The 12,612-nt window shown below is 40.5% G+C and overlaps 1 protein-coding gene and 1 pseudogene across 3 annotated transcripts in view; one reads left to right on the forward strand and one right to left on the reverse strand.

Annotated features, from left to right (window-relative positions):
* The window catches only part of rspo2 (R-spondin 2), an 81,893-nt gene that overhangs the window by 17,640 nt on the left and 51,641 nt on the right, over positions 1 to 12,612 (forward strand). The gene's annotated exons all lie outside the window — the stretch shown is intronic.
* On the reverse strand, positions 2,985 to 3,691 carry LOC147144091 (general transcription factor II-I repeat domain-containing protein 2A-like; annotated as a pseudogene).

Here is a 12,612-nt window from a genome sequence, read left to right on the forward strand (position 1 = left end):
CAAGGCTACATGGAGTGCAAATATTCAGAGCATGCTAATCAATTTACTGATCCTCTCCTGAGATTTACTTATTGTTGTCCGACATTGAAGCAAAGCCACAGAAAAGACACATTCAACTGTGTGAGTGAGTGAGTGAGTGAGTGAGTGAGTGAGTGAGTGAGTGAGTGAATTACTAGACTATTAGACTATTACTAGACTCTTATTATTAGAGCAAGTTGAGCTACAGGTGTGAAAATTAGGTGTGAGTTTTATGTGTTGTGAATTACCAACATGTGGCCTAATCAGAGCCACTCTACCCACCTATTTCTTCTCTCTCCTGTGAAGGGAAACACGTTTCTCTCACAGCTTGAGCAGATTTCAATGAGCATTCTGGATGTAATATTTAAAACTCCAACTTCCCCTGCTTCCTTTCATTAGCCACCGATATTGTGTTCCGAACAAGACTAGAGTTTTATTTGTTAAAGCCAAGGCAGATCACTCACCTGTATTTCCTGGGATGCAGTTTCTTCACGCTTTTTAAGGATTACAAGCTTGTAAAAATAATTAAACAACTTTGGAACATATTGAAAGAGAGGCCTCCTAATCCAATACCTGTGTCATCATATATCACAAAAGTTAAATTGGTGCGAATGGGTTAGAAGTTTCCAGGTCCAAAATCTTGTGGAAAGCTCATTCCCAATTCGTTAGTCCAAAATATAGGTTGCTGTTTTTTTGTCCATATCCTAAAGCACCATCACCTACATATAAAAACGAATGGCCTGATTTACTTAAAGTTTAAACATGCAAAAATGGATGTAAACTTGATTTCTCATGAGAACAAATGGAAGCTGATCTACTAACCGGGCACACCCAAGATTACGTCTGCCAAATGTGCAAATTTCCCATGTAGTGCATTTTGCGCATTCTGCGAGGAGTAAATGCAAATATACTAGTTTTAGTATGCACAATGTGGTACATCAAACCTAAGACGAATTGCACTGATGAATTTTGCATCTTACTATACCACTCCTGAAAGGCAGATGCAAATGGCACTGCTGTGCGTAACCATCAGGCATAGGCAAAATGAGAGACGATGGGATGAACCGATATTTTATGCTTGTGTAAGCATTTATGAAATGCCAGAAACAAAAATTTGCATTTGCTGTATTCAACAATGGAATTTTGGAGCTTTTGAATGATATTAGACCCGTCTTGGAGTCAGTCCCAAGAAGGAAGTATGCCATATCACCTACAGGATGACAAAGCCTCTTTGCATTTAGGTCATTGTGGCAATTGATGCTGACCTTTACCAGAGCAGTTTTGAAATGTTAAAGTTAAAGTTTTAAATATGTTCGAGTGTGTGAACATGCAATTTAACAACCCCTATGTGGGATACTGTATTAGTAAATCAGCCCCTTAATCTTTGCTGTGTCAGATAAATGAAGTTCCTTATCAAATGTAATTTCCTGACAAATTGAGTTTATTTTGCAAACACCTACTGCACAGCTGAACTAATAACTTGCAAATGTAACTTTCATGGGCTCTGGACTGGCCTGAAGGTGTTTTGGACACATCTCCACATTGAGTCATAATCTAAAATTTCATACAGCAATAGCTTATGTTTGAAATGTATCATCTTTATTGACGAAAATGTGTTTTTTGTATTGACTCAATAGCTGATTTATATGTCTTGTGAGGTTTCAACTGGGGCAAATCACTGTAACATCTGTTTTCTTTTCTATAAGAAAGATTGAATAAAGATGTATGGGCAAAAGAATGGAAGAGTTGGCAAGAAGCAAACCACATGTTTGCTTCTACCCAGAGAGAGACAGTCTGCCATCGTAAGTCATCAGATAACTCCTACTGTGCTTTAATTCTTTAGTCTCATAAAGTGCTCCTACACCTGCTCTGTCCAAACACAATATATGTTGTGGATATCACGATTGCAAGGATGAAAAGCACATGCCGTCTGATGGCATGTGCCTCTTGACAGGAAGATGTCGTAAAACAAAAGATGAATGCAAAAGAAGGCATTTTGGGCTAATGGCATTTACAGGTAGTTTGCTTTTCAATTGAAGGAACAAATTGCATGAGTTGCCAGTGATAAAACGCAAACAACAAAAAAAGAATGGACCCTCCAATGTGACATTTTGGAAGTACACTTTGCTTGATGTGAGGATTTTCATCATGATTATACTTTTGTTATCAGAGCATTGTCTCAAATATTGAAATGTGATTCACCTTTTAAAACATTTTTGGTGGAATTTACATTTTAGCTCCCTTCCACTAAAGTGAGCTGAGTGAATCACTACACTCCCCATGGGTCTTCTGCATCCAGCCAAATTTGAACACCTGCATCTAACAATCTGATGAATAAAACCAACCAATTTCCCTTGAGCTTCTGTCATAACAGGGGTGGGCAAACTTTTTGCCACATTGATTTGAAAAATTTGACACGCGGGCCGGGTCAGCACCAGATGGATACATATGAAACATAAACATAAAAAAAGGCATTGCAGTGTTATTACTTACATTAACTTTTAGTGGGAACCATGTTGTTGATCACCTCTTTTTGCCAGTGCATCAAAGTCCGGTGTCAGTTTTGTTGTGGCAATTCTCAGAACAGATCCAAGGTGTTCATCACTCAACTGGGATCTGTGGGGTGCTTTGTTGGTGTTCGTCACACTAAAAGTCTGTTCACACACATACGTAGAGCCAGACAACACCAGCATCCTCTGTGCCATCTTCTGGGTGTTTGAGAATTTAGCTACACTTAATGAAGCATCAAACTCATCTAGTTTAACTGAGTTGAACTTCTCCTTCATGACAGTGTCACATTGGAGATCAATCACTTCCAACTGCAACTCTGCTGGCACGGTTTCAGGCTCTTGTGTGAAAGGACATGAAACCAGCTGAAGTGACTTGCCAATTTTTCCCAAATCAAGGAACCGACGGCAGAATTCTTCATGCAGGTCATCCGGTAATTTCCTGTGCTTTTTCGTGTGTCAAGGGGCCTCTTTCAGTGTCGCCAGTGTGGGTAAATGAGTGAATGACTTGTTCGCCATTTGCTTTGAGAATAAGGCGAGCTTGGTTTTGTAGGCTCTGATGTTTGTGTACATATCATGCACAAACTGGTCTTTCCCTTGTAGCTTCATGTTCAGCTCGTTCATGTATGTCAGTATGTCCACAGCAAAGGCAAAATCACAAAGCCAATCTGTGTCACTCAGCTCAGGAAAATCGTCAGCTTTCTCAAGTAGCTCCAAAAATGAGAAAATCTCTTGTTTGAGCTCCCACACTCGTTGACACACTTTCCCCAAACTTAACCAGCGGACATTAGAGTGGTAAAGCAAGTCCTGGTGATCGGCGTCAGTTTCTTCAAGGAACTTAATAAACGGACGATGCTGAAGTCCCCTCGAATAAAATTTACGAGTTTTACAACTGGCTTCACTATGTGGTCAAACTGCAGTACAGATTTACACAGGGCTTCCTGGTGGATTTTGCACTGTAAGAAAATTACTTCCTGCTCAGGGTTGTCCTCTTTCACCCGGTCCTGGATTCTTTTGAGCAATCCAACGTTTTTTCCAGTCAGATTTGGCGATCCATCTGTGGTAACATTGATGAGCATTCTCCAAGGTAGCTTGTGCCTTTCCATAGCCGCCGACACGCTGTTATACAAATCCTCTCCCCTCGTTGTCCCCCTCAGGGATTCCATGGCCAAAAACTCCTCCGTTATCTCAAACTTGTCATCAATCCCTCTGATAAAAATTAAAAGCTGATCAGTGTCCTTTATGTCATTACTTTTGTCCAGTGCCAAAGAATAGAATGTAAATGACTCCGCTCATTTGTTTAGCTTGCGTGCTAAATCTTCGTTAATTAGCTCAATGCGGCGAGTCACTGTCCTGTGCGATCAATAAGAATAAGAATAAGAATAAGAATGCCTTTATTGATCCCACAGTGGGGAAATTTTCATTGTTACAGTAGCAAAGATATAGGTCACACAGGGGCGGCGGCGTAATGTGGCCATTAATGTATAACATTGACGGCAAACATTTAGAATCAAACCTATGTAGATATACGCAGTAACATGTGTATATACACATGTGTATACACACCAACCTACATCTACATCAGATTACTTTTTCAAATTTGTTCTTGCTCTCAGGACACAAAGTAGCTGCTGTCTCCACCATGCTGAGAAAGTCTCCTTCGGAGAAAGGCTTACTGGTCTTTGCTAATTTCAATGCCAGTAAATAACTTCGTGTTTGATTCCTGGATGGCAGCTTGTCGCACAAAGGTGTTTTGCTGAGCCTGCAATTTAGCAGCCAGTCTCTGTGCAGTAGCGTTTTTTTCTGGCATTGACTGGTTGTTAGCATAATTAGCATGCTTGGTAGAAAAGTGGCGGCTGATGTTGTATTCCTTAAAAAACGCAACGGTTTCTTGACAAATAAGACAGCCTTTGACCGGACTTCAGTAAACAAGTATTTAGCTGTCCATTCCTTATTAAACAATCGGCACTCACTGTCGATTTTTCTTTTCTTTTTCCCACTCATTGCTGCTGATGGGTGCCGAACAGAAGCACATTAATAACAGGGATCAGCCCAAGTCAACGTATGACTGCGCCTAATGTGCCACCTGGTGGTGCGCCACCGGGCATTACAGGTCAAATGAATGTTGTCACAATTATGATATTCGATTTGAGCAATCTTTACCAATCGTTGGCGCGCCGGATGAAAAAGGCAAACGGGCCGTAGTTTGCCCACCCCTGTGTTATAACATGCTCTCGAAATTTTAATTCAGCCCACGGTTTGCAGTTGAGTGCCTGTTTTGACCCTGACTGTCTGTTCTTTCTCAAACCTCACTCAGTGGATAACAGGACTCTATTGGCCTGGCTAATAATTCTCACACCAAATGTGTTTTCTCAGTTTTTTCCTGCTAAATTGCTGTGAGCAGCATAGCAGTCCGAAATTATAAACATGTGCTTACAATATGATCAGTTAAAAGTAAACAGGGAAAAAAGCCTTAGAGCATAGAACCTGACTATTTCCAGCTGGAAAAGATTACAACATATTTCTGCTATATTGAAAAAACAATGTGCCTTCATCAGACATGCCTCACTCCTATAACTGTTTTTTTTGTTGTTTTTTTTAGCCAAGTGTAATTTTTTTAGTGGCAGTTGTCAGTTCAATTACTTTTTCTGCATCTTTTCACAACTTGGCGTGATGTTGGTCTGCTTTGAAGATGGGTTCAGTCCATCTTCAGTGGTGGCTGGGTGGGGTGATGTCTTGGTCAAACTCTCTCATTATGCACTTAACTGGAGCACCAATGAATTTATACCACCATTTATGGCTAACAAGGGAGTTGGACTAACAAAAATTGACTTCAAGAAAGCTTCTATGTCTGTCGTGTATATAATGCCTTCTACAGAGAACATCAATCTTTGACCTGCTACTATTGTCACCCAAAGACAGCCGCAATCCGAGCGAGGATGAGCGGCAAAAAAGCACTGTGGACAAAAATATCAAAGTGAGCACACTCTTTTGAAGCTTCAACTGAGGTAAAGGTAATAAAAGGACGTTATAATGTAACAGTGTAGTATTTTAAAGCAACTATCCCCTTCCACATAAAAACACTGAAAAATTGAAGTCAGCAGGTGAGAAATGAGGCGGCACGGTGGTCGACTGGTTAGCACGTCCGCCTCACAGTTCAGAGGTCGAGGGTTCGATCCCGGCTCCAGCCTCCCTGTGTGGAGTTTGCATGTTCTCCCCGTGCCTGCGTGGGTTTTCTCCCACATTCCAAAAACATGCATGGTAAGTTGATTGGATACTCTAAATTGCCCCTAGGTGTGATTGTGAGTGCGGCTGTTTGTCTCTGTGTGCCCTGCGATTGGCTGGCAACCAGTTCAGGGTGTCCCCCGCCTACTGCCCAAAGACAGCTGGGATAGGCTCCAGCACGCCCCGCGACCCTTGTGAGGAGAAGCGGTACAGATAATGGATGGATGGATGGAGGTGAGAAATGAGAAAAAGAAGATGCAAGTACTTACTGGTTTCACTTACATCGCATTTTGCCAGCATGTAAAACTTGAGAACATATGGAAATCATAATTTGATGAACTCTCCCTTTCTTTCATCCACCTAGTGTGCCAATTTGTAAAATATTGTTTGATTGAACTTTGCATTTTTTTTCCGTAAACAGCTGTGCTGTATGAGGCATCGTAGAACCTGACAGTGATCACTTATGATTTGACATGTAGAATCACAGTCAAACTATTTGAGGACGGTCGATAATTAATAGTAAGTATTACCACGCAAATTGCACGATGCGACTGAACAGTTAAGTTGCATTTGATTGCATTGCTCAGTCTGTGACTTGATCATTCATGGGTAAAAGTAGGTAACTTGAAGAAAGATATTCGTATTGAATTGTATTGAAGTTCGGCAGTCCTTCCATCCATCCATTATCGATACCGCTTATCCTCACAATTTAGAGAGTCCAATCAACTTACCATGCATGTTTTTGGAATGTGGGATGAAACCGGAGAACATGAAAACTCCACACAGGGAGCCCGGAGCCAGGATCGAACCCACGACCTCTGAACTGTGAGGCGGACGTGCTAACCAGTCGACCACCGTGCCGCCTCGGCAGTCCTTAACCCAGTTAAATCCTGCTTCACAGCACTGAATAAAATGCACCTGGTAAGGAGTTGGGGTTTCGTCAGGTTTTCACTGCATACTTAATTGCCCTTTAGTAGCATTCAGAGCAAACCTGGAAGCCATTTATTGCTTGTAGAGTGCAGTGGTTCAAGCATGCCATTATGTTACATTTGTGGGCCCAACAATGACACATAAATGAATTACCAGATTTTCAAACTAACATCTTAATCCTAACCTCAATTGACTAACAGAAGGACACCTAAAAAATAACTATTTTAAAGCTGGCTGAAATGCGTGTATGTAGTTGACCATAATGTAAACACACCTGTCATAAAATGAGAAAAAATAAACTGAATCATGAAGTGCATTAATGTACTTATTGAATCATTTTCACTGACGGCTTCAGGTTTCACCACTTTGAAAAGGAATGAGGATTTTCAAACCAAATTTACCTGGTTGACACCCACTCATTTTCCTGCACACTCTAGAAGTCAAAAATTAACATTCAAAAACCAAAACAGGTTTTCTGTTAATAAGTGCAGGTAAGTACAGTGATACTTTGACTTACAAGTGCTCCAATATATTTTTTTTCAACTCTCGTTTGAAGTAAATGCAACCTTTCAGATGTGCCACCGCTCAAGTGAATTTAGGAATTGGAGAGAACCACTGATACATTAAGTCTAATGTAATCCATGCTCATACGAAGAGTTAAAAGTCCAGCGTCCAATTGGGTCTGTTTTCGCCTTAATTTGATATGGAAAACAGCTTTTCTCTGATTGATTAGTTCCCGATATGTGGGCGTCTTGTGGCCACCATCTCTTCATTTTGTTGGCTCCGTTAGAGTTCAGTGGGCCAGAATTGTGCTGTGTTTGGCACATTTCCTGGAAGATGGCTTCGTCAAGGTTAGCTTTCACACAAACGACAAATACATTTCCAGGTTTTAAGTGACACATCAAGTCAAACATACACACACATTGGTCAGTGCCCTCTGCAAGGTCGCACAGAATCACCAGGGAGATGAAATTCCAAAGAAAATTAGTACAACTGAGCACTATAAAGGTGGGAAAATGTTCCTCCGGGTTGTACCGGGCCGTCCGCAGAAGTCAGTTCCCCTGGAGAAAAACTTTGCCACCTGGATAGTGATGCCCGAAGAAATCACAGCCACCCACCGAGCACTCAGAGTGGGACTGATCAGTGTGAACGAAGCCACATTCCCCGGCTCACTCCCAATGTATGGTAATATTCGGAGCTGGGCATTCCGTCTAACCGACGGACCGGTCCGCCTGTCCGCCTATGAAGGACGCCCATTTTGGAGGCGATAAACAGTAGACGGGAAACGCAAAAAAAAAAAAAAAGGCAGACTTAGCAGAGGTGGCAGTATTTTTCTCCGTCTATGTATTGCCTCTAACATGACTCAGCAAGGGGTTGGGGTGCGGGTTCAGCGGCAGCGGAGGGCGACGGCTAAGGGGTCCTAAAAGGGGATGTATTGAGTCCGGCTGCAGTGAGTTTCCAGGGTCCTAAAATGAGACGGATTTCATTTTAGCTGTTATTTTGTCTTATTACAAAGGACATTGATCATCCAACAATAATTAGCACTGAATGTTGACACTCAGAAACAGATTTAGGTTTTCCCTTTTAAGATAACTTTTATTGTCATAGTGTAACCAGCAGAGGTGGGCATTTTCCTAAAGTTTGCCGTTGTTCGTCATCCGTCAGCTGCCTCGGTACCCGTCCGTCATCCATCCATCCATCCATTTTTCAAGCCAAAAAAAACAGTAACCGCCTATCGGTCAGTCCGTCATGTTATTTTAACTGCGCATTCGTCAGTAAACATCAAAGGCCTGCCAGTCCGTCTATCTTCAATCCAGAAAAAAAAAAACGTCCCACAGATGAAAAATCCATCCATCCCTACATCCATCCATTACCTGAACCGATTTGATTAAAATGGTCAATGAAGTGCACTCCATACATCATAATGTGTTCGCTTGCTGCTCAAACAGCTCTACACTTACTTGAAAGTTTTGCTTACCTTAACCAGAATCCCATGTCACATTGTTGCCAAAGGTACAATACTGGTTGTCTTTATCTTCTTCTACTTCTTCTACGTCTTTTAGCGGTTCGCAAACAACTGTTGGTGCATTACTCCACCTTCTGAAATGGAGTGTGGTGGGCGGCAAAATACCGTTTCACAACCTCCTAACCCCACTCTTTCCAAAAATAAGAATATAAATGTAAAACTTAACTCACAAGAACTTCTCTGTAAAACTGTATTCGTATTCAAATCAACTTACTTCTGTACTTTGTCATCCTGAGAAACTGATGATACTCTCTTTGGTGCATACCGCCACCTGCTGTCCATATACCGTCACTGCAGTCAGGGTCCGTCTGTTTCCGTCTCTCTTCAGCAAAACTACCATCTGTCAATAATGGATAGTGAGGTCCGTTTGGACTTGAGTAGGTTAGTTATGATTACACAGACGGACAAAATCCACTTCCGTCTATGGTTAGTTAATCATTTTTTTTTTTTTTTTAAGTTTCCCGTCTACTGTACCATCTAACGTCAGCAAAACAGGCATCTACCACAAACGGACTGGTCCGTCGGTCAGACAGAATGCCCACCTCTGGTAACTAGATGTACCTGACATAAAAATCAAAGTTGTCTAAGGGTGGAAAAACAAGCAATTGTGAAACTGAGAAAAGCTGGAAAATCAAAGCCACTGCACAAAAAATGGCCATAGCCAGTACAACCATTTGGAACTGCCTGAAGAAGAAACAAACCACTGGTGTACTAAATAACCTGACATCAAATGGGAAATCCAATAAAAACGACAGTTATTAACTGACACCATTTAACAAACAACAGGTTTATATGACATCAGCAACAACCTCTAGAGGCAGAAGTAAACATGACCATACCCCAAACAACCAACAACTGAAAGCCTGGAATAAGAAAGACAAAAGAAGAATGGAATAGTTTGATGATGTCATGTGGTAAAAGGCTTTTATTATTCACCATTGCCCACCTAAAAATGTGGTGTTTTGTTCCAAATAATGCTTCTATTCTAAGTGTTATATCAGATCCAGATGGAAATACCTGGAAATAAAGCAGAAATGTTGATCTCTACTTGCATATTCATCTGTCGGTGTTAAACCTGAATAGTATCACACAAATAAAATAATTTCTTTTATAATTCTTTTGGAGGGGACTGTATTTCATTGAAATCAGCTTCAATAACAGCTAGTTTGGCTACTGGCTTTCATTTGTGTGTGTGTGTGTTTTGTCAATTTGTCAAAAGAAGGCAAATAAGACTAAACATGCTGACCTGTTCTTTTCAAAATTATTGTGCACATTCAATAGATTTTCCTTTGTAAATCCAACGTCAAATACAATCTCTGTGAAGAACACCACATTAATTCATAATCTAGCTGTCACAACAGATTGTTGACGAATGAGACCGAGGATATTTGAAAACTTTTTAATGTGGTCCCTGAAGACCAGTGGCCTTACATACAAGTTATTTTGCCTTGCAGGCCTGTCACACTAAGAAATCTTCACTAGGGGGTTCTTCACTGATGTTTGCCCTGATGTGTGTTTGCCATGATTGCATGGACCCTGTCTTTCATAAATACAACGCTTAAGGCTCAGTGGAATTTTCACTTTGAATGTTAGAAGTGGGAAATGTGGACTTGTTTTGCTTCACATCATATGTATTCTGTGGCTGAAACCAAAAACGATCCACTTGATCGAACAGGGAGTGGCTCTTCAAATGGCGTGTGGGCCTATATCCAGAACATGAACATATTCAATATGGCAGACCTCAACTACATAATCTCCCCAAAAACACTTTTCTTACATCTTCTGTAGATCTAAGTCACTTATGTTTCAACATGAATGACAGAGGAAAACAAAAATAAAACAAACAAAAAAGATCTATGGCATAAAATGATGTAGGCAAGACACAGAGATGCGTCAAAATGCCAAAGACATTTGAAAAGATGCACTTCAATGTATGTACTGTACCAAAAGAAACAATAAAAGACCACATCCACTTGTTAGAACACGGTTAGGACCCGGTGCACTACACGTTTAAGGATATATTCCTGCCAATTTAGGTCAGTCATGCTCGATGCATCCATCAGCTGCTTGTTTGAGTTTCTCATCTCCCATCTCGTCTTTGTTGACACTCACAAATGTTCAGAAATTCTTCTAAAGAGGTCTTTTCTACAGTTATTAGATTACCGCTCAATTTAAGTTTCAGTTTGGTATTTCCATCTCAGACATTAGATCCACAAGTGGTTTGTATTGAACAATTGCTGAAACCTGCCGGTGGATTTGTGTGCACTAGCTGGTATTGTACGCAGGGACAGTGCAGCTCCAGACACAGTGAAATATGGCCTGCTTTCTGACATACCTGTGGCCTGAACCTCAAAACCTTTCCACAGAAAAATACAAGCTAATCTCCAAGATCAGTATTAAAGGTTGTCTCCACTCTATCCAACCATTCTTTTCCTTTTTTGCCCCAGTTACACCCTCAATCCAGGATGCGGGATCTGCTGCACAGTATCAAACATATTATATTGTACAATTCAAATTCTCACAGCAGTACAAGGCTATGTGACCTGCTGCTGTTTTCTCAAAATAAAGGCTGAAACTGGGCCATCTGAAAAAGTTATATTCTGCTGAGATTAATGTCCTTTGTGTTTGACCATCCAGTGATCTAAAATGACCACAGCATCAGAGAATTTTTTTTCTATTATTTTAATGATTCTATTGATAGCACACAGGCAATATTTATAGGTTTGAGCCAGCCCAAAAGAAGCCAGATAATTCACTTTCCAGCCACACAGTTCATTACTTTTGCCAAGATGTCTTTCCTTTTCAGTCAGCGCACTATTTTTTAACATGCAGTCATATAAATTCAATGTTATTGCTGCAGATTGAGAATGACGAAATGTGTCAAAGTGTAAGACAGCAGCAGAAAATGTAATAAAACAGCTGAAAAGACTCACTAGCCACAACATTACAATACACCTGCGCAACATGATGAAATCCAATAATGGAGCCATAATGGAGCCATAAAATAGATCAGTTCTCATTCTTGGTATTCCAAGAAGTTTCCACATCATGACTTTGATATCCTCATTAAATTACAGATGTTGAAAGTGTTGTAGCTAAACGACCAATGAACATGAACATATTTTAAAACACAGTTTAGCAAGTATCTCCATTTGGTACCTGAACTCTCCTTCGAATCATGTACCACATTAGACCACACCTCCTTCATTAGCGTTATATCGCATATGAGCACATGCACACTGTCACTACTTTTGAAAAAAGTAGACAACATCGGACAATGATGTTTAACGTTTTGAACAGATGACTAACTACAGTCTTTTTTTCTGGTGAATTGGCTCTGATTGATTTGTGCAGTTCAAAATCAGGTTGGCAAATTTAACATTGAACTTTGAATTACGCTGATTTCCTAGGTCTCATTTCTGATGAGCACTTTAGCGACACTTAATATTAGTTTTATCAACTTTAGATGAAGGAAATTCTGTGTAGGGTATATGCAATAAACATACCCCATAAAAGACTCTCCTTGCATACACAAAAAAAAAAGTAAATATTTTTTTAGATATTGAGACCATTGCAGCATCAATTGACTGGCTTTCACATGATTATAAACCAAAGATTGAACTGGGCCATATTAGCGCTCATGTTCATCGGGTTCAATCTGTCTAGCGAAATCTAATATGATGACCCGTGACCAATAAAGCAGGAATGCTCTGCTCTGTCTTTTAAGGTTTGTTCACTTTTTTGTGTGTGTAGTGTTTTATTAAGCATTGTGGTAGGGCTCCGAGTTGGATCGGCACTGTTGTGTGGTCACTGCTTGGGATATTTAAGACTTGGCGAGGATCAACTGACATTTCCCATATTTGAAGAGACTGGATTTGCCCAAGGACTTTTTCCGGTGAATGCAAT

This window comes from Filicampus tigris, chromosome 8 (genome assembly GCF_054856515.1).
Source record: "Filicampus tigris isolate MCC_2025a chromosome 8, RoL_Ftig_1.0, whole genome shotgun sequence".
In the NCBI taxonomy this organism is placed as follows: domain Eukaryota; kingdom Metazoa; phylum Chordata; class Actinopteri; order Syngnathiformes; family Syngnathidae; genus Filicampus; species Filicampus tigris.